Genomic DNA, 22,341 nt, shown 5'->3' on the forward strand with positions numbered 1-22,341 from the left:
GGGGGGGCAGTGTGTGAGTGTGGGGGGGGCTGTGTGTGTGTGTGTGAGTGTGTGTGGGGGGCAGTGTGTGTGTGAGTGTGTGTGGGGGGGCAGTGTGTGTGAGTGAGTGTGTGGGGGGGGGCTGTGTGTGTGTGGGGGGGGCAGTGTGTGTGTGGGGGGGGGCAGTGTGTGTGTGAGTGTGAGGGGGGCTGTGTGTGTGTGTGTGAGTGAGTGTGGGGGGGGGGCAGTGTGAGTGTGTGGGGGGGGCTGTGTGTGTGTGTGAGTGAGTGTGGGGGGGCTGTGTGTGTGAGTGTGGGGGGGGCAGTGTGTGTGAGTGTGTGGGGGGGGGCAGTGTGTGAGTGTGTGGGGGGGGGGGCAGTGTGTGTGTGTGTGAGTGTGGGGGGGCAGTGTGTGTGTGTGTGAGTGTGGGGGGGGCAGTGTGTGAGTGAGTGTGTGTGAGTGTATGTGAGTGTGGGGGGGCAGTGTGTGTGAGTGTGGGGGGGGGGGCAGTGTGTGTGTGTGTGGGGGGGGCAGTGTGTGTGTGTGTGTGGGGGGGGGCAGTGTGTGTGTGTGTGGGGGGGGCAGTGTGTGTGTGTGTGGGGGGGGGCAGTGTGTGTGTGTGGGGGGGGGGCAGTGTGTGTGAGTGTGGGGGGGGGCAGTGTGTAAGTGTGGGGGGGCAGTGTGTGTGTGTGAGTGAGTGTGGGGGGGGGGGCAGTGTGTGTGTGTGGGGGGGGGGCAGTGTGTGTGTGTGTGTGGGGGGGGGGGGCAGTGTGTGTGAGTGAGTGTGGGGGGGGGCAGTGTGTGTGAGTGGGGGGGCAGTGTGTGTGAGTGGTGTGGGGGGGGTTAGTGTGTGTGTGTGGGGGGGGCAGTGTGTGTGTGAGTGTGTGTGTGTGGGGGGGGCTGTGTGTGTGTGGGGGGGGGCTGTGTGAGTGTGGGGGGGGGGCAGTGTGTGTGAGTGAGTGTGGGGGGGGGGCAGTGTGTGTGTGTGTGGGGGGGGCAGTGTGTGTGTGTGTGTGTGTGTGTGTGGGGGGGGGCAGTGTGTGTGTGTGAGTGTGTGAGGGGGGGCAGTGTGTGTGTGTGGGGGGGCAGTGTGAGTGTGTGTGAGTGTGTGGGGGGGGGCTGTGTGTGAGTGTGGGGGGGGGCAGTGTGTGTGTGAGTGAGTGTGTGAGGGGGGGCTGTGTGTGTGTGTGAGTGTGGGGGGGGCAGTGTGTGAGTGAGTGTGGGGGGGCCTCTCGGGGCAGCTCCGGGGTGACAGCGCCCCCCAGGTCCCCGCAGCCCTCAGACTGGCAGGCGCCAGGCCCGTGACGTCACCCATTCATGCGGCCTTGACGGCTGTCACGCTGGCGCCGGGCAGGCGGTCTCCATGGCGACGCTCCCGCCAATCAGCCGCACTACAAGGGCGCCGCGCGGGGCAGCAATTAACTGGCAATCATCTGCACCCTGATACCGCGCCCTTTAATTTGTCACCTTAACCCCGCGCCAGAACCTTACACCCGCACACCTGCACAGCCGCATTGTTGCTTGTGTTCCCGAGGCGCCCCCCCCCCCCCCTCACCCCCCCCCCTCACCCCCTCACCCGAGCTTCGCCGCGTTTGGGGTGTATTCCTCTCTCTCTCTCTCTGTGTGTGTATATATATATATATGTTTCGTTGCATTTCATTTAGAAATGTAATTGAGCGACGGCTTTAAATGGTGGTGATGGGGGAGAGGGACAGGGAGGTGGGGTGAGAGGGTGGGGGGGGGGGGGGAGAGATGGGGGGGAATGAGAGAGAAAAGGAGATGGGAATGAAAGAGATGGGGAGGAATGAGAGGGAGATTGGGGATGAGAGAGAGAGATGGAATGAGAGATGGGGCGAATGAGAGGGGGGGAGATGGGGAGGGAGAGAGATATAGAGAGCTGGGGGGGGACGAGGGAGATGGGGCGAGAGGGAGATGATGCGGGGAGATAGCGGGGTGAGAGGGAGATGATGGGAGAGAGGAAGATAGGGGGCGAGAGGGAGATGATGGGAGAGAGGAAGATAGGGGGGCGAGAGGGAGATGATGGGCGAGAGAGGGAGAGGGAGATGATGAGAGAGAGCGGGAGATAATGGGGGGAGATAGGGGGGGTGAGAGGAAGATGATGGGGGGAGAGAGGGCGGTGAGGGAGATGATGGGGGGAGAGGGGGCGGTGAGGGAGATGATGGGGGGAGAGAGGGCGGTGAGGGAGATGATGGGGGGAGATGGGGAGAGAGAGAGGGAGATGATGGGGGGAGATGGGGAAGAGAGAGAGGGAGATGATGGGGGGAGATGGGGAAGAGAGAGAGGGAGATGATGAGAGAGAGAGATGGGGGGAGGGGAGGGAGAGAGGAACAGTTCAATCTGCTCTGCATAGCAATGCATAAACCAGCTGCATCGCTTTGCACTGCAGGATAGCAGTTAACACATTATAAAGCGATTACCGTTCCACTTCTTTTACGGTCTTTATTATACATTTTTTAAACCTTTCCATATAAACTTTAAACTATTATAAAATATATTATACATACATATATGTGGGTGGGGGGATGTCTTATACTCTCGTCTGATAGCTGTCCCTTCACACAGAAAATAATCAATTGAAACTGTTTTTAAGTACATAACTTGCATAAACCCTGATAAACAGTACATTCAGTCAGTTCAGCGTCTGTTAAAAATCTGGATTGTCAATGTTAGAGTGCAATTTACAAAACCCCCTCGATTCTGTCACAATTTCTGCTTTCTTTTTTAAAAAATAACCGTTTTTAATTTTCAATATAACAAAAAAATGATTTTTAAACAAAAAAGTTAACATTTTATGTTTCAAAATAACATTTTTTGAAACAAAAGGTATTTCGACACTTATTCTTGTTGGCTTTGAAACAAAACTGATTGATTGAATGACTAATTGTCTTTATTTAATCCAGCGTTTGCAGTATTTTTTTTAACTAAACTGATTCATTTACAATCAAATGCTACTGTGTCCGAATAAGTCATGATTTTTATATCAGGGATAAAATAATTTGCATTTAAACGCACTGGTCCTCTTAAAGTTGATGTAAATATTGATTTAAAAAAAATGCATGTTCATTTGAAATGATACTGTCTTGTCTTTGTGGCTTCCAGGACTATAATCGTTGCAGACTGACCCCACTGTAACCCTCCTTTCTGAAAATAGCATAATTGCTTTATAATGATATTGCTTTGCATCTAATAATTGTTTTCGATTTAATCTCAATTTCTCTCCCCCCTCCTTATTTTTTTCCTACATCAAAGCTTGGCGTTGCCTGGTAATGTTAACTCCAACCACTGTAACTGTGGATTGTTATGTTATTGTGGGAAACAACGATGCTGAAAAGAGTAATAATGTCACAACTGGGGGGGGGGGGAGCGGGGAATTAATAATAATCCTTGCATTTGATATAGTGCCTTATCTGGTGTTCGAGACGTCTCAAAGCGCTTCACAGGATATACTGTGAAGTGAATTGACTGTATATCTTGTGGGTGAAACGCGGCAGCCAATTGCGCACAGCGGCGTCCCACAAACAGTCGTGGGTTGTGTGATCACATTATTATTTACAACAAGAAATTATAACAAACTTTGCATTTTGCTGTAAGAGATTGCTACAAACAGCAGAGAAACTAACAAGAAATTGTTACAAACTAACAAGAAATTACTATAAACTTACAAGAAATTGCTACAAACTAACAAGAAATTATTATAAACTAATAAGAAATTGCTACAAACTAACAAGGAATGGCTACAAATCGGGGGGGGGGGAGAAAAACAATCAACAATAATTTAAGATTAACTGAAGATATTTTTTATTGAGAGGGAAATCATTTCTAATAAATATTTATTAAATCGTAAACCGATAGGACAGATGGGGGCTGGAATTTCCTTGGAAGATTTTTTTCACCCCGTCTGGTTGATTAAAAAACTTTTTAAAACTCTCACGTCCAGTTGAGATGCCCAACTTCCCACCCCCTCTCAACCCCCTCTCTCTCCTCCCTCCCCCCGCAGCTTCACAGCCCTGTTTGAGGTCACGGCTCACAGACTCCAGACCAGGACTTGCAGGACACTTTACAACAATAGCGGATAAGGGAGGGAGGGTGGGAGAGATTCAATACTGGCGACATTCCGTCTGAACCATTTCTTTACTCTTTCCCCGTGTTCTTTGTTCAGCTGCGAAAACTATCAGTGCTTCCTACAGCCCTCAACAATGCCCAGACCAGATGGGACTCTCCTCCCCACCCCCCACCCACCCCAACCCCTCTCTCTCTCTCTCTCTCTCTCTCGCTCTCTCTCTTTCTCTCCCCCCCCCCCCCCCACCCCTCCCCTCTTTATAACTCATCTTGTGTTTACAGCACATCAGACAAAATAACACACATTCGAGCCTTTGGCGAGTAGAGAAGTTGCATTCCCGCACTTGTTCGATTGTTAAAGGTCTTTTGAGAAGTTCGAAAAACTTTCGAAAAGTTTCCCCGTTTCAATGCAAAGTTTTAATGATAAGCCCAATCCTTGAATTAGATCTGGCGCTTATTCACCCCCTAATTTAATAAATAATCATAATCCTCGCATTTGATACAGCGCCTTATCACATCGTTGAGATTTTTCAAAGCGCTTCACAGGATATACTGTAAAGTGAATTGACTGTATTTTGTGGGCGAAACGCGGCAGCCAATTGTGCAAAGCTCTCTGACAAAAATGCTACAGGACTCCCAACTTGTTCAAAGCTAAATAACAACAAGAAGTTACACCCTGTACAGCGCCATTCACATCAGAAAGAAGTCCCGGGGCGCAGGACAGTCAGGGATTTTGGACCCGAGCTGGGAGTTGTGCTAGGAGAAGGGGAAGAGGGCAGAGGTGGCTGGGGTTGGAGGGTGGCCGAAGGCACGGTCGAAGAGAAAGGCCTTCTGAAGTGTAGTGACTGGATTTTGTTGGGCAGATAGATGCACCCAGCTTGGGCACAGCTGGGTCCCCACAAACAGCCACAAAGTGAATAATAATAATCCTTGCATTTGATATAGCAACTTATCATGTCGTTGAGACGTCTCAAAGCGCTTCACATAAGGAACAAGTCTTAAAGTGCTTTGCAGGATTTTATGGTAAACGTGTAGTGACTGTGTGTTTTGTGAGTGAATGCTATCATGGAATGCTGTCCAGGTCAGAGATGTGAGTGTTGTTACAATATTAATAATAATCCTTGCATATGATATATGGCACCTTATCATGTCGTTGAGACATTTCAAAGCGCTTCACAGGATATACGGTAAAGTGGAGTGACTGGGTATTTTGTGGGGGAAACACGGCAGCCAATTGCACACTGCAGTGTCCCACAAGCAGTTGTGGATTGTGTGACCAAATTTTATTTGGTGGATTGTTGGCCAGAAGGGAGAAACTCCCTTCTCGTTTCGAATAGTGCCGCAGGATCTTTAATGTTCACCCTAACAGGCAGACGGGGAACTCGATTTAACATCTCATCCGAAGGATGGCAGTTCCGACAATGCAACAGCCCTCCCCGGCGCTGCATTGGAGCATCAGTTAAAACTGTGCGATTCCAAATCGTGATGTGGGGCTTGAACCCACAACCTTCTGGCTTAGAGGTGAGGGAGCTACCACTGCGCCAGGCTGACACACAACATGGTAAGTCTCTGACTAAACTTGAGTGAAGTCCCATTCGGTTCATGGAGGGTCCCCTGTAAATGACAGAAAATTATGACTGTTTATTCTGCGACGTACAATCAACCCTGTGACAAACGTTGAGATAAGAGCAAGGGCGGTGAGGGTGAGGGGGGGTAGCAGGAGGAACAGGGTCAGGTAGGTGCAGAGATCAGGGCCAGTAAAGCCTAACCACTGGTGACTCTGTTTCAGGAGATTTTGAAACATTTTGCTCTACACCAGTGTGTCAATTATTGACAGCGTCACCCATTAACAGAGGCAGAGAGAGAGAGTTTATCAGGGAGTATATTTGTGACTTACTTTATACCCAATTACAACTTGGAAAAAATATACTGTGTAGAGCGGGTCTGCCACAGGCAAAAATTCGCCATTCACATTGCACAGATATAATATAATAATAATACGTGCATATGGTATAGCACCTTAGCACGTCATTGAGATGTCCGAAAGCGCTTCACAGGATTCAGTGTAAAGTGGATTGACTGTATCTTGTGGGTGAAATGCAGCAGCCAACGGAGCACAGCAGTGTCCCGTAAACAGTCGTAGATTGAATGACAAAATCATTTATTTATTTGTTTATTGAAGGGGTTATTAATCCCAGAAAGCGATCCCCCAATCCTCCAGACCAATTGACCTGCCACCGCTCGGCTGTTTGCAGGACCTCGCTGTGTGCAAAAAATGGCAGCTGCGTGTGTTTCCTTCCAAAATAAACGTCACTAGACAACAATAATTAGTGTGGGTGCGGTGTTTTGACCTTACAGGTTTCTGCATCAGTGCAAGTGCTTTCTCTTTCTCTCTTTGCTGTAACATGTACACCTTGCGAATGTACAAGAGGAGGTTAACATTTTCTTCATAGGGTTAAGGATAAGTTTGCAGAAAGATGGTTTTATAATAATAATAAATCTTGCGTTTGATACAGCGCCTCATCACGTCTTTGAGATGTCTCGATGGGCTTCACAGAATACACTAAAGGGAATTGACCTGTATATTTTAAGTGAAATGCGCCAGTGAATTGCACACAGCAGAGTCACCAATTATTTTTTGTTAGGGATTATTATCTCCGGAAAGTGATCCGCAAATCGACTAACAACCGAGTTCCTACTTACTGTTGGGTAAACAGAGGCGTGTGTGTGGAATAAGGAAACTTGCCTAAGGTTTCGCCCTGACCTGTGGAATCAAACCCGGGTCCTCTCGCTTGCTGAAGGAGCGCGCTAACCACTACACTACGGGACTCTGGAATGGCGCTTCCTCATGCTGCATGGTTTGCCCTGAGCCGCAGTGGAGCCCGTCAGTCAGTCTGACCCTCACCCACACACACAAGAGTCCCAGCCTAGGGTGCTTGAACCGCCTGCCTTCTGATTCACAGCTCCTTCCCTGAGCCCAGTTCCCACACAAACTATCAAAGCACTTAATAGCTTATAATTAGCTCGCCATCTGGTAGCAGGACTCAGTAGCTGTGCACTGTTGGCATGCCCAGATCTATTGAGAGGAGAGATATTGTGCGATGGAATGCTTTCCACTCCAGTACCCATTGCCTGGTGAATTGGTGTTAGCACAATGTCAGCCGATGTGTGCACAATGAGACCCAGTGTCACTGCTTGTAGTCGGCCCAGTAACTGAACTCTTCAGTGCCATAAACAACACCGAATCTAGTTAATACCAGCTTAATGATTGAGTTAAATGTACTCATTACCACAGAGCCAGTGATCTCCGTACAATGACTGGTCAAAGCAATATGGAAACTTTTTTACATTCATGGCTTTTACATTCACGAAACCTCGCACCTGCTCGTGGGGGCACTTTAGTCTCAGTCTCGCAAAACGCTCTGGTGATTTTTATTGTAATGTAAAATTAATCTTTACACCCGGTGATTAAGGTATCACCCTGTGACTCAGGTGACTTCTGGCAAACACGTGCACATGTAACCTGGCCCTAGGTTTTATGTGAGCTCAGGCAGGTGATCGGAGGTGTGTTGTACAGACTAGCTGGGCTGCAACAATAACTTTGGTGGATATAACACCTTTTACGTACAGGGTGTTCACAAAATCCTGTTACCCACCACCCTCTTTATTTTCTTACAAAGAATTTTTATTTTCTGTTGCAGATGAGTCGAGTGTAACAATGTCTGATACAACAACAACTTGCATTTATACTGGAGTCCAGCAGCTCAGTGGTTAGAGCACTCGCTTTGCAAGCGAGAGACCTGAGTTCAATTCCAGGCAGAGGGTGAAACCTTGGGCAAGTTTCCTTACTCCACACAGAGCCTAATAATAATCCCTCCAAAAAAAAACAATAATAAATTAGTCATTTTCAATCTACGACTGTGTGTGGGACATTGCTGTGTGCAATTGGCTGCCACATTCGCCCACAAATATACAGTCAATTCACTTTACAGTGTGTTCTGTGAAGCGCTTTGGGACGTCTAGAAAACATGAAAAACGCTATATCAAATGCAAGGATTATTATTATTATTATTATTATTATTATACAGCGCCCTTCATGCGAGGTAGCGTCCAAGAAAGTTTGACAGTGGTGGCGTCTGACCCTGAGCTGGGGGAGAAGGAGAGGGGAGGTGAACCGTAAGCATGATCAAAAAGGAAAGTATTTAGGCGGGATTTGAATGTGGGGAAGGAGGGGGCAAGGCTGAGGGATTGAGGGAGAGAGCTCCAGAGTTTCACGGCGTAGTGGCTGAAGGCACGACCATCGATGGTGGAGCAGGAGGGGATGAGGGACGAACAGGAGGCTGAGCGGAGGCAGCAGGTAGGGGAGTGAGGTAAGGTGGGGAGGTGCGAGGGCAAGAAGGGATTTGAAAATGAGTGAGAGGATCTTGAAGTCGATCTGTTCAGTAATTGGGAGTAAGGCAAGGACTGGGGTGATGGGGATACAGAGTTTTGTGCAGGTTAGTATCTGCGCAAGGGAGGGAATTAATTGAATATTGTGTATGGTGAAACGGGGGGTACCAGCAAGGAGGGCAACTTATACCATTAACCTACAGGAACATAGAAACAGGAGGAGGCCATTCAGCCCCTCAAGCCTGTTCTGCCATTCTATTAGATCATGGCTGATCTGTACCTCAACTCCAATTACCCGCCTTTGCCCCATATCCCTTGAAACCCTGATCTAACAAAAATCTACCCACCTCTTGAAATTTTGAATGGATCCAGAATCCACAACCTTTTGGGGGAGAGAGTTCCAAATTTCCACGAGCCTTTGGGTGAAAATTTCCTCCTCATGTTACAGAAGATGTTACACTGAACATGGCAACGGATCATTATTGGTTAGGAAAGTGATGGTGCTCACAACACACACACACAAATTCTCAAAGACTGAGCCAGGAGAGAGGACGGTGCAGGTAGGGTAACAGAGCTGGAGGAGATTGCAGAGGTAGAGAGAGAGGCCAGATTGTGCAGGCCTGCAATTGGTGTTTGCAGGGGTGAATAAGCTAAAGCAGCTAAAACTGTACAGCTTGACATTGCTAGCACTGTTCTGGGAAGCTTTCTCGCTGCTTGTGCAGCTAGGATCACCCTACCCATTAGGGCTTTGGCTGCAGGGTTAACAGGAGCTGAGTGGGATGATTCCTTGTCCCCAGTGACTGGTTAGCCCTTCCAGGTCCTGCCGATGAACCAGGCTGGGCTGTGCTGTCATCAGCAGTGCCCTGGAGTATTGCAGACCCCCCCCTGGCTCAGGAACCAGACTATCGAGATTGCCGCAGAGGCCCGGCTCGATTCTAATATTCCATTGTCAAACATGTCATCTTGGGACCAGTTCAGCTCCAAGGAGACCCCACTTACTCTCCCACACCCCACCCCAGGAGGATAGTAGAGAGTGACATGAGTGAGTGAGTGAGTGAGAGTTAGTGAGTGAATGAGTGAGTGAGTGAGAGAGTGGGTGAGTGAGTGAGTGAGTGGGTTAGTGAGAGAGTGGGTGAGTGAGTGAGCAGGTGATTTGGTTGGTGTTTGGGGGTGAGGGTTAGTGAGATGAGGAGCAGAGGTTGCTGGAAGCATCGCCCCAGCCTCAGACTCCCTCAGCGCAGAGACTAATGACTTAATTACCATGTGAATTCTGGGAAAGGACTCCTGCTCTGAGCAGCGACAGACCCTCTACACACACGGCATTCACTCAGCTCCAAAGGAGGATCATAGTTTTTCCCAGTGGAAAGCCTGGTAGCCAGCTATTGATCTGAATGCTTTTCACCCCACCGCATCCAATGGAACCTACAGCTTAGTTACTGCATTCACTGCTCGACCAGACCACACAGAGCACTGCCTTTTGCTTCTCAGGCCCCGGGGCGGGGGGTTGGGAGGTGGGGATGTGAACTTGTGACAGGTTTAATTTTTTTATGTAAAAAAATAATAATCCTTGCTTTTGATATGGCGCCTCATCACTTCATTGAGACACCTCAAAGCGCTTCACAAAATATACTGTAAAGTGGAGTGACTTTGTACTTTGTGGGCAAAACCCAGCCAATTGTGCACAGCAGCGTCCGACAAACAGTGGTGGATTGAGCGACCAATATTCTTTGTTTTAATACAAGGATTTTTATCATTATTGTTAATCATTATACTGCATCAGAAATAGGAAAATGTTCTCGATACACAGGACAGCATCTGAAACAAGATTTGAATGAGAATATAAATAATAATTATAATCATTATTCTTATATTTGATCCTGCAACTACAACGTCAACCCTTTGCAGGTAATCATTGGCAAATGTTTATATGTCGGTAAAAACACTAGAACTATTTTGGGCACAGTGAGATGCTATAAACAGTTGTGAAATGAATGATTCATCTTATCTGGGGGATTTTCAGCCAGGACACCAGGAGAGAGAGAGAAAGAAATTCCTTTTTCCTTCCCAATAGCACCGTGGGATCTCGAATATCCACCATAAACTGGCAGACAGGACTTCGGTTAAACATCTCATCCGAATGACGGCACCTCTAACATTGCCGCGTCCCCCCAACACTGGGCTGGAGTGTCAGCCTGAACTGTGAGCTCAAGTCCCAACGCAAAGCCGAAACCCACAATCTTCTGACACAGAGGCGAGAGCACTATTGACTGAGCCAAGGCAGAGTAACAGCGGGAGTGAAATCGAACAGTTATCCCTTCGAGTAACCCTGACACTAAACACAATCAATCTTCAATAATAATAATAACAATTCTTGCATTTGATGCAGCGCCTCATCACGTCTTTGAGGCGTCTCAAAGCGCTTCACAGAATACATTGTAAAGTGAATTGACTGTATATTTTGTGGGTGACACCCGGCAGCCAATTGCGCACAGCAGCGTCCCCAGAATCAGCCGTGGAATTGAGTGAACAATGTTTTTTGAAATGAAACTTGCCCAAGGTTTCAACCCACCCGGTAATCGAACCCGGGTCCTCTCCATTGCGAGGCGAGCGTGCGAACCAATACTCTACAGGACTCCACTACAGGACTCGATTTGTAGCTACTACATTGGCCTAATTTTGAAACAATGGGTTGTGGGCAGAGGAGAGACGTTATAACTTGTCACTTGACTCCCCCTTTTCCTCCGCTCTTTATTATTAATAATAAAATAATAATGATCCTTGCGATTGATATATTGGATTATCAGGTCAATCACATTTTTTTAACTGAGGTGTGAGACTGCCATCCTTTTAACCTGACAGCTGTCAGTCTCCACACATGAAGCCCAAACCCCCACACTGTAATAAGTGACTGAACCCTGCCAGCCAGGCTGAACAAGGCCAATGTAATAAGGAACACAACAAAAATATAGCCACATTTACCAAGCAGCGCATTGTTAATCTTGTATTTTATATGAATTTATTTGCCTCCTCTTTCTTCTTCTTTATTGCGACGTCACCGCATCAAATGTAAGGATCAGGGTAATAATCCTCGCATTTGATATTGTAGTTTATCGTGTCGTCAAAATAGCTCAAATGTGCTTCACAGGAGTTTCATTGTATAGTGTAGTCACTGTGTATTTGTGGGCAAATTTCACAGCCAATTTGCACCCAGTGACATGCCACAAACCAGTCCTGAAATGGGATGAGCAATTTTTTTAATCTAAGGGATTTTTGGTCAGGATAATCTTTTTTGAATAAGGACTTGAGATCTTTAATGTCACCTGAACAGGGAGACGGGACCTCAGTTGAACGCCTTATCTGAAGAGTACAATCTGTCAATACAGTGTTTACCTTCTCCTCTCCCTCCCCCACCTGGTACTGATGTGTGCAATTCTCTGTCGCATATTACCCACAAAATACACAGTATATTTTCTCTGAAGCACTATATCAATTGCAAGGATTATTATTATAATTATTACTTTATAGTAATAAGTCCTGTAGCTCAGTGGTTAGAGCAGGGCAAAATGTTGGGCAAGTTTCCTTACTCCGCACACCTCTGTTTACCTAGCAGTAAGTAGGAACCCGGTTGTTAGTCAATTGGCGGATGGCTTTCCAGGGGTAATAATGCCTTCAAAATAAATAATAATAATTTGGTCATTTGATCCACGACTGTTTGTGGGACGCTGCTGTGAGCAATTGGCTGCCGTGTTTCGCCCACAAAATATACAGTCAATTCACTTTACAGTATATTCTTTATAGTATATTCTTTGAGATGTCCCATAGAGTGCCAAATCAAATGCAAGGATTATTATTATTATTACTTTAAAGGAGCATCAACCTCAACTCTGAGCTCAAACTCTCGACTTGGGGCTTGAACCCACAACTCTCTGGCTCAGAGAAGTACCGTCAGAGCCAGCCTGACGTCCTGCTCTTTTTCCAGCTCTCTGGCGACTGCGTTGTATTGGCTCGACTTCTTTTGGGCAGTGAATCATTTCACAGGCCCAAAGAACAACACACGGTTCGGAAGCACTTTACTGCTTTTCTAAAAAAAAATCCGTGTGTGGGGCTTTGCTGAGGGGATATTTCTTCCTCCTTTCTCTCCCTCTCACTCTTTCTTCCTTAACCTCAGAAGCACTTACTCACACTGAAATATCCCTTTTCTTTTCGCCCTCTCTCTCTCTCTCTTTCATTCCCCTTTGAACGCTGGGAACCTGACACTGCCGTTACCAGATGGTGAAGAACCAAAGGAGAGGACGATTTTCTCAGGCCTCCACCACAAGGAAGTTTTATTCTTCAGATGCTAAGCTCCTTCAAATGCAAATGGGGGAAGTTTTGCTCGAACCATTAGCATGACAATGATGGGAAAGCTGCAGACTCCAACTAGCCTCTATCACCCTAATGAAAGATTTCAAGGTTCACAGTACCAGCAAAACAGTAGTGACTCTCTCACTCTCTCGCTCTCGTTCTCTCTGCCTTTCCAGATTTAAACAGGACATTCTGAAAGCAGGCTATCAAAATACACAGTCAATTCATTTTGCAGGATAGCGCTTTGAAACGTCTCAGCGACGTGATGAGGCGCTATTATATCAAATGCAATGATTATTATTATTATGACTTCAAATTATGAGGTATGCACGGCAATGTAATGGGGAGGGAAGGAAGTGTGAGAGGTGGGGCTGTCAGGGGTTGGAGAGGTGGAGATAGCTACAATCTTTTCTTAATAATATATACTTTGAAACCTTGGGTAAATTTCCTTACACCGCCCGCCTCTGTTGAGCCTAGCAGTAACAACAACAACTTGTCTTTATACAGCACCCCTCACGTAGGGTAGCGTCCCAGAGCGCTTGACAGTGTTAAGTAAGTAAGCAAGTAAGTAAGTAGGAACCCAGTTGTTAGTCAATTGGTGAATCGCTTTCTGGGGGTAATAATCCCTTCCGAAAAAATAATAATTTGGTCACACAATCTACGACTGTTTATGGGACGCTGCTGTGTACGATTGGCTGCCATGTTTTTGCCCACAAAATATACAGTCAATTCACTTTACAGTGTATCTTGTGAAGCGCTTTGAGACGTCTCAAGGATGTGATAAGGCCCTAAATCAAATGTAAGGACTATTGCTATTGTGACTTCCAACCAGGCAAGGCTCCCCCACCCCCCCACCCCCAGTACTATACTGGGACACCAGGCTGCACTGGGATCTGGCTGATTTGAACTGTGTGAGCGCACGGGGTGAGAACCAGAGCAGGAAGCTATTTATAAGCAGACGGAAGATCAGATATGGCCGAAAAAAATAACTGATAATTTATCTGATTGGTATCGGAATGCACAAACACACACAGATAAGCTGTGAGCTCTCAAGGCCCATGCTCTGTTGACACTTCCTGTGGTTGTGATACCACCTTGCTAAACGCCCAGTAATTAGCAGCCAGTCTGCAATCAATGTTTGTCACACTTTGGACCCCGGGCGTTTATTTTTAAACAGCGAGTGAGTGAGTCAATGAGTGAGCGAGTGAGTGAGGAGAGATACACTTTTTTTTAGCCCGGCACAAAAGACCCTATTATGTGCATTGAGGATCTGCTGTGCGTCCGTCTGGGAAAGAGGTTTGACAGCGTTTGCCAATAGCACACACAGGCTGGGACGTCAGTTTGGGATAAACACCGAATCTCTGCGCCCACCTCGCCATTGTGTCAATCTGTGGGCTTATGTCACTCACGCCCTCTACCCATTGGTCTGATGGTGTTTGTGTGGTTAGACTCCAGCAGTTATCCCAACGCACATTCTGGGTTCCCCCCAAAGCCTTGGCTCTCGCCAACCTCCACCTAATACTTTCTTATAATTAGGTAAGTAGGATGTGTCCCTCCAGGGAGAGAGAGAGAGAGAGAGAGAGAGAGCGCATTCCATTCCAACAACCTATCTCGGGAATCTCCATGTGTAGATGGGAGGCATGGAATTCTCAGTTTGGCTTGGATCCTCTTAAGCACGGTGATGGGTTTCCGCTTGTGTCAAGACACCTGGCTGACCCCGAAAAAAAGGTGTCAGTGTGTATATTGGAGATGAATTGGATAAAGCTCCCTATTAGGAGCAAGACTAGACCAAATAAAATAAAAATAAGGTCCCAGGCTTCTCACCCGCCATCAGTTTACACCCGCCTTGAGACATTGCGTTATGCCTGGAGATGGTTAAGCAGGCATTGGGTACCCTTTGGTACCAATGAGTCTTGATTTCAACACAATAAGGACTTTCATGTAATAATTCCTTCAAAAAAAATGGTCACTCAATCCACGACTGTTTGTGGGACGCTGCTGTGCGCAATTGGCTGCTGCGTTTCAGCCACAAAGTATACAGTCAATTCAATTTACAGTATATTCTGTGAAGCGTCTCGAATACGTGATAAGGCACTGTATCAAATGCAAGGATTATTATTTATTTTTATTATTATTATAGCAATAATAATCCCGACATCTGATACTGATACAGAGCCTAAAACATCAAAACATCTCAAAGTGCTTCCTACACAGGAATTTTCTGTAAAGTGAAGTGACTTTGTATTTTGTGGGTGAAAACGGCAGCCAATTTGCACGCAGCTATCTCCCAACAATCAGCAATTGAATTTAATTTAATTTACCTAATGGGTAGGGTGGTCCTAGCTGAATAAGCAGCGGGAAAGTTTGCCAGACAGTGCTATCAATGGCAACCTATGATTTGGATACTCTACGCATGTGTCAGACACCCGGCTGACCAAAAAAAAATCAGCAATGATAATAAGAATAATCCTTGCATTTAACACAGCGCCTTATCACGTTGTCAAAATCCAGTCACTCCTCTTTACAGTATATTCTGTGAAGAACTTTTAAACGTCTCGAAGATGTGATAAGGCGCTGTATCAAATGCAAGGATTATTATTATTATTAAGGGCTTTGAGATGTATCGATGATGTGATAATCCACTGCATCATTTGCAAGGCTTATCGTTATTGTTTGGGTGGGTGGGTGTATGAAGCCTCGTGCACGGGACTGGGTGGGGGGGAGAGGGGGTCGAGAGAATGCAACAAAATTGTTGGCTTCATTTGGAAGTATTTTTAGCGGAGCAGGAAGGAGGGACAGAAGTCTCTGTTCCAGGATGTGTGGTGCCAGACCAGCAATGGCACTGCCCATGTTATTTCAGGTTACCCTGTGCCAGCTTCCTGATGGAAATTATATTTTTTTGATTTTTGTTAATTTGAATGTTGCTGAGTAGCTTTGGGTACCACAATCCCCTTTCCCCACTACCACCCCCATCACACCACGCCCTGGGCTATTTTACTTTTTCCCTTGGCCCCCACTTGCTGCCCCATTTATTATAATATTAATAATAAACCTTGCATTTCATATAGCACCATATCACGTTGTTGAGACCTATCAAAGCGCTTCACAGAATATACTGTACAGTGAATTGACAATGTGGACGAAATGCGGAGGTCAGTTTGTGCACAGCAGTGTCCCACAAACAGTTGTGGATTGAGTGACCAAATTATCAAAACATTTTTGGAGGGATTATTGCCCCCGGAAAAGCGATCCACCAAATCGACTAACAACCGGGTTCCTACTTACTGCTGGTTAAATAGAGGTGTGTGGTGTAAGGAAACTTGCGTAAGGTTTCGCCCTGCCTGGAAATCTAATTGCGAGGTGAGTGCGATAACTACTATCCTACTGCACTCCAACAACAATAACTTGCTTTTATTTATATAGCGCTCCTTACTCAGCATAGCATCCCAGAGCACTTAAGACTCCACACAGTCTTATCCAAAGAATTTTAGCTGTGGAGTCTGGACGAAAGCCATTGTGCGTTTACCCTGTGTGTGTGTATGTGGGGGGGGGCCGGGGTGGGGGTGGTGGGGGAGAGAGACACTGTCAGTCTCCACAGATGGTCTCGGAATCTCCCTGAGGCAGCTGCCCTCAGGAAACAGGCCTTGGGCTGCAGTCTCTAAACAACCCCCCAATCACCGAGGCGTGGCAGGATGCAGGAAAATCAAAGGAAGTTGGTGCTGGTTCCAACGGGTCTGATCCGAGAGAGGATGGAGCCAGCGGAGAGGAAGGAGTCCGCCAGGCTGGACTTTATCACGGAGTTCGGCTCGTTTTCCCAGGCTGAGAGATCTGACCCTCGGCAGCTGTGTCTGTGTGTGTATTTCTGTAACTTCTTATGAACAAACCCAATCCACAATCAACATCTGGCAGCACTGAGCTGAGTCCTGACACCACGAGCTTCCCCTTCACACTGTCGTCCCCACCGCACTGGCAATCGCGGGGCAGGGTCTCCAGCAGACTACCACCCTCACAGTGTCTGTGATCAGCGTCAATGGTCAGTGTCCGCTCTTATCCGAGGCCCGAGCTGTGTCAGTCTGGCTCAGTGGTAGCTCTCGCTCTCTCTCGCCTCGGAGTCAGAAGGTTGTGGGTTCAAGCCTCCAAATCAGAACTTGGAATCAATAGTCTAAGCTAATGCTCCAGTACAGCGTTGGTGGGTGGGGGGTGGGGTTGCATTCTCAGAGGTGCCGTCCTTCGGATGAAATATTAAAAAAAATCTTAAAGACGATAACTGGTTACGTTGCCCTGACCTGTTGGCTCAGTGTGCGTCAGGGAGAGTAGAGTGTGTGTGTGTGAGGGGAGGTGCGGGAGAGAGAGAGAGAAAAAGGGGTGGGGGTGGATATTAGTTTTTCTTTTGAACACTCACCTTATGGCTTATTTTTAAAAACAATCCTTTCTGAATCTCTGCGGGCTGGAGGAAGACTATATCAATGATAATAATCCTTGCATTTGATATAGCGCCCTATCATGTCATTGAGACGTCTCAAAGAGCTTCGCAGGATATGTTGTAAAGCGTGTAATTTGTGGACGAAATGCAGCAACCAATTGCGCACGGCAGTGACCCACAAACAGTCGTGGATTGAGTGAACCACGTTATTATTTTTTTATGATGAGGGAAGTGTGTGTGTATGGGGGGGGGTTAGCGTGTGTGCGCGCGGGGGGGGGGGGGGTTATGTGTGTCTGTGCGTGTGTGTGGGGGGTTAGCGTGTCTGTGCGTGGGGGGGGGAGTTAGTGTGTGTCTGTGCGTGTGTGTGTGGGGGGGTGTTAGTGTGTCTGTGCGTGGGGGGGGGGCGGGAGTTAGTGTGTGTCTGTGTGTGTGTGTGTTTAGGGGAATTGTGTGTGTGTGTGGAGGGGGAATAGTGTGTGCTTGGAGTGGGGGAGAGAGTGTGCGTGTGTGTGCGTCGGGGGAGAGTGGTGTGTGAGAGGAGCTGTGGGGGAGAGAGAGAGAGGGAGAGAGAGGAGAGGGGGAAGCGGTGCGGTGCGGTGCTGGAGGGGTTAAGGACCATATGACCGGAATGTGCAGGCAGCACATGGTGAGGTCTGCAAACACGGGCTGACATCCTGGCCAACAGCTGGCCAGACTGACTGGAGCCACTCATCAAGGCAAGAAATATGAAGCAGCCGATTTCCCTATTCAAATCTCTGCAGGTGTGAAGCTTCTCTGTGATCTCGGGCCATCCAGGGAGAAGCTGTATAAACACGGCTCACAGACACCCTGGAGAGACACACTGCAACAACAACAACTTGATTGAACTGTTTCAAGACCCACTTTTTTTTTAAACCCCCCCCCCCACCGCCACCGCGGGCTGCAAAGTTTCGCCCACAAAATACGTACGGGCGATCCACTTTACAGTATGTTCTATAATAATAATAATACTAATCCTCGCATTTGATATAGCGCTTTTCACGTCAGGAGGACGTCCCAAAGCGCTTCACAGAACACACTGTAAAGTGAATTGACTGTATATTTGTGGGCGAACGCGGCAGCCAATTGCGCACAGCAATGTCCCACAAACAGTCGTAGATTGAAAATGATCAATTTATTATTGTTTTGGAGGGATTATTATTAGGCTCTGTGTGGAGTAAGGAAACTTGCCCAAGGTTTCGCCCTCTGCCTGGAATTGAACTCAGGTCTCTCACTTGCAAAGCGAGTGCTCTAACCACTGAGCTACAGGACTCCACGTTCTGTGAGGCTCCATCAGACGCCTCCGCGGCGCGATAAGGTGAGCGCAAGGAGCCACGGAGAGTAATGGTTCGCGCTCTTGCCTCGCAAGCGAGTGGACCCCGGGTTCGATTCCCGGTCGGAGCGAGAGCTTAGGCGTAGTTTCCTTACCCAATTGGCGGATTGCTTTCCGGGGGTAATAATTACAACCACCCAAAAAATTGTAAGCTCAACTCACGATTGTTTGTGGGACACTACTGTGCACAATTGGCTGCTGTGTTGTACACAATCATTCCACTTCTGTGAAGAACTTTGATGCGTCTCAACGACGCAATAAAGCGTTACGTCAAATCCAAGCATAATTCGAAAGCCTCGATCGGTGAGATTGGCGCGACATTGACTGAAGTGCACACACGCACTGCTACTTAGGTAGACTTACTCCACACGGCTGTTTACCGAGCCGTAAGTAGGAACCTGGTTGTTGGTCGACTGGTGGATCACTTTTCCAGGGGGTAATAATTCCTTCCTCAAAACCTTAATAATAAGAATAATTTGGTCACTCAAACCATGACTGTTTGTGGGACGCTGCTGTGCACAATTGGCTGCCGCGCTTCATCTACAAAATACACAGTAAATTCACTTTACAGTGAAGCCTGTGAAGCGCTTTGAGATGTCTCGAAGACGTGATAAGGTGCCATATCAAATGCAAGAAATATTAATATCATTATAGCTGGCCTCACCTACCAGAGGTAGACGATCAGCTGGCTCAGGCACCAGAGCCGTCTTGTGATAAGGTTTCGTCCACAAAATACACCGTCAATTCACTTAACGTTATACTGTTTGAAGCGCTATATCGAATGCAAGGATTATTACTACTAGTACAACTTGCAACAATGCAGAGTGACCTGAGCAAGTCAGCCAGATGGAGCTGAGCTCCTAAACTGAGTTGAGTTCAATGGCTTCAAACCAAACCACAGTTTGAGTGGCTCAACGAGAGAACCCCTGTCCTCCTTTAATAAAACATTTTGTTTTTTAATAGTCCTAAATTCCTGGGAGTATTAATAATGCCAGCGTAGTGATTTATTAATAATAATATAAATCCTTGTATTCGATAAAGCACCTTTTCGTGTCGTTGAGACGTTTCAAAGCGCTTCACAGACTATATTGTAAAGTGGAGTGACTGTGTACTTTGTGAACGAAAAGTAAAGTCGAACACTGAGGACAAACACAAAAGTGCTGGCTCGCTGGGGAAACTTTTTTTTACATACAAAATATATATTTACTGGTCGATATATATTTACTGTTATCTCAGAAAGGATTAAAACCCGTCACAGAAAGAAGAGACGCTACTCGTTGTTTTGTTTTCCAGTTGCAGGACGCAACAGACTTGTGGCGGGGGTGGGCAGGTGGATGCTTCTGCCCACTCTACTTTGGTAACCCCCTGTATCCCCCACTCCCCCCCCGTCCCACCCTTTATGGGGAGTGTGGACAACTTAACAGCACACAGTGGGACACTCCCTTTAAGCAGTCGCTGACTCGCTGGGTAAACACAGGCAACGTTGTGGTACTGAGGACGGCCAGTGAGACAGATGCCAGCCTGGGTTCTGAGGGTGATGATCTCCTGGTTGCCGCTCACCCACCCATGAGCTGGTCATCGAGAGGCTGATCCGCTGTGGGGGGGGAGAGGGTGGCGGTCACCCTCTGCTGGTCAGCAACATCTGCAGTGAGACCAGAACCAGTCGCTCTGTTAACCAGCTGTGTGTGTGGGCGGCCAGTGAGCACCGCAGGACCAGCAGCGTCTCTCAGCATCAGGATATGTGTCCGTGAGTATTTGGGGAGGAGTGGGGGGAGGGGGCGGGTCTCAGTGTCGGGGGGGGGGTGAGTAAGGGGATGGTTAGTGTCGGGGGGGGGGGGGGTTCAGTGTTGGGATGGGGGGGTGTAGTGTCAGGATGCATCTCAGTATGGGGATGGATTGAGAGTGTGGAGGACATACCCAGTTGTGACCGAACAACTAATGTTAATAGTCTCGAACACACACATACACTCACACATGGTTCACACACACGCATAGGTCAACACACACACGCATGCATATGGGTCACACACACACACACACAGGACTCATACAAACAGACACTCACACACACAATAGGCGTTGTAAGCTCGATGATTTGTAAGCCTATATTTGACAGCTGACTCAGGGGTGGGGGGAGCTGTTATCAGGCGGACCCCGGCTTACTCCCCAACTCCTCGCCCTGTCCCGAGTGTGAGACTCTTACTCCGGGGCCAGTACCCACCGTGTGCTCGGAGCCTTTCCTCCTCTTTAATTTCATGCTGAATCCGTTACATCTGCTCGCGATATTTACTGAGCACCAGAGAGGCTACTAGTTCACATCTGGAGTCTAGACTTACTGACTCTGTTGGTAAGGCTCCTCCGTTATGCTGTATCCCTTTCCCAATTGGACACTATTTGCTTAGTTGGCCGTGTGTAATTGGTATTAAAGTGACTCGTTTTATAATGGAGCGTGCTTGTCAGGTGGGGGGGAGGGGGGGGGGAAGAGGGTAGGGGGGAGGGAGGCGAGGTTGGGGGGGAAGATGTCACCGCAGGGGCAGCTCGCGGTCACTTTGGTAGGAAGGCATTTAGCTTTTCGAGTCGTCATGGTTGTTGAAATTGCTTCCACAATTTGGCCCCAACTCACACACTCATCAACTCCGATACTCTGGAGAGAGTGACTGAGAGGTGAGTAAGCGAGTGAGCAAGAGAACAAGAGAGAGAGAGAGAGAGAAAAAGAGTGATGCTCATGTGTTTTAGTGGATGTCATTTAAAACACATTGTTTATACTGTAATAATATATTTTCACTCAGAAAATACACAGTCAATTCACTTTACAGTATACTCTGTGAAGTGCTTTGAGACATCTTGAAGACCTGATATTAATATTATTAATACTCAATCTGGTACAGCACGTATAATATAGGAACTTCTCAAAGCATTTCACAGGGAATTGCTGTCCCGTGTAGTGACTGTGTCATTGTAAGTGAACGCAACAGCTTGTTTGACACAACAACAACAAGATTACATTTGTATAGCGCCTTTCCGGTTTGGAGGACGTCCCAAGCCTGACCAATTTCCCAGGTCCTAATTCTTGGTCAGGACATAAATAATAATAATAATCCTTGCATTTGATATAGCGCTTTTCACGTCGGGAGGACGTCCCAAAGCACTTCACAGAACACACTGTAAAGTGAATTGACTGTATATTTGTGGGCGAACGCGGCAGCCAATTGCGCACAGCAATGTCCCACAAACAGTCGTAGATTGAAAATGACCAATTTATTATTGTTTTTTGTTTTGGAGGGATTATTATTAGGCTCTGTGTGGAGTAAGGAAACTTGCCCAAGGTTTCGTCCTCTGCCTGGAATTGAACTCAGGTCTCTCGCTTGCAAAGCGAGTGCTCTAACCACTGAGCTACAGGACTCCAAACCCTTCCTTTTTCCAGTAGGGACGCGCAAGAGATCTCTACAATGTCCACCTTAACAGGCACAGACCGGACAACAACAAATTACACTTAACAACAACAAATGTGTGTACAGCGCCCTTCACGTCGGAAGGATGTCCCAAGGCACTGGACAGTCAGTTTTTTTTTGGACCAGCGTTACGAGTTGGGGTCAAAAGGGGTGAAGGGCAGCGGTGGGGGACTGGTGGGTGAAGTGTAACCGAAGGTACATTCGAAGAGGAAGGTCTTTAGACTGGACTTGAAAGAGACAAGGGTGGGGTTGGAGGGATTTCAGGTTGACGTGTTTGGTGGGGGGGGGGATATGATACAGTGGGAGCTGTGCTGGAGTGTCAA

The 22,341-nt window shown here is 47.4% G+C and overlaps 1 protein-coding gene across 1 annotated transcript in view; it reads left to right on the forward strand.

Annotated features, from left to right (window-relative positions):
• dynlrb1 (dynein light chain roadblock-type 1) overlaps positions 1-22,341 on the forward strand; it is a gene marked incomplete at its 3' end in the record, with an annotated part of 137,919 nt that overhangs the window by 95,662 nt on the left and 19,916 nt on the right. The window contains 1 exon segment of the mRNA NM_001292587.1: positions 8,652-8,797.

This window comes from Callorhinchus milii, unplaced genomic scaffold, assembly GCF_018977255.1.
Source record: "Callorhinchus milii isolate IMCB2004 unplaced genomic scaffold, IMCB_Cmil_1.0 Scaffold18, whole genome shotgun sequence".
Lineage (NCBI taxonomy): Eukaryota > Metazoa > Chordata > Chondrichthyes > Chimaeriformes > Callorhinchidae > Callorhinchus > Callorhinchus milii.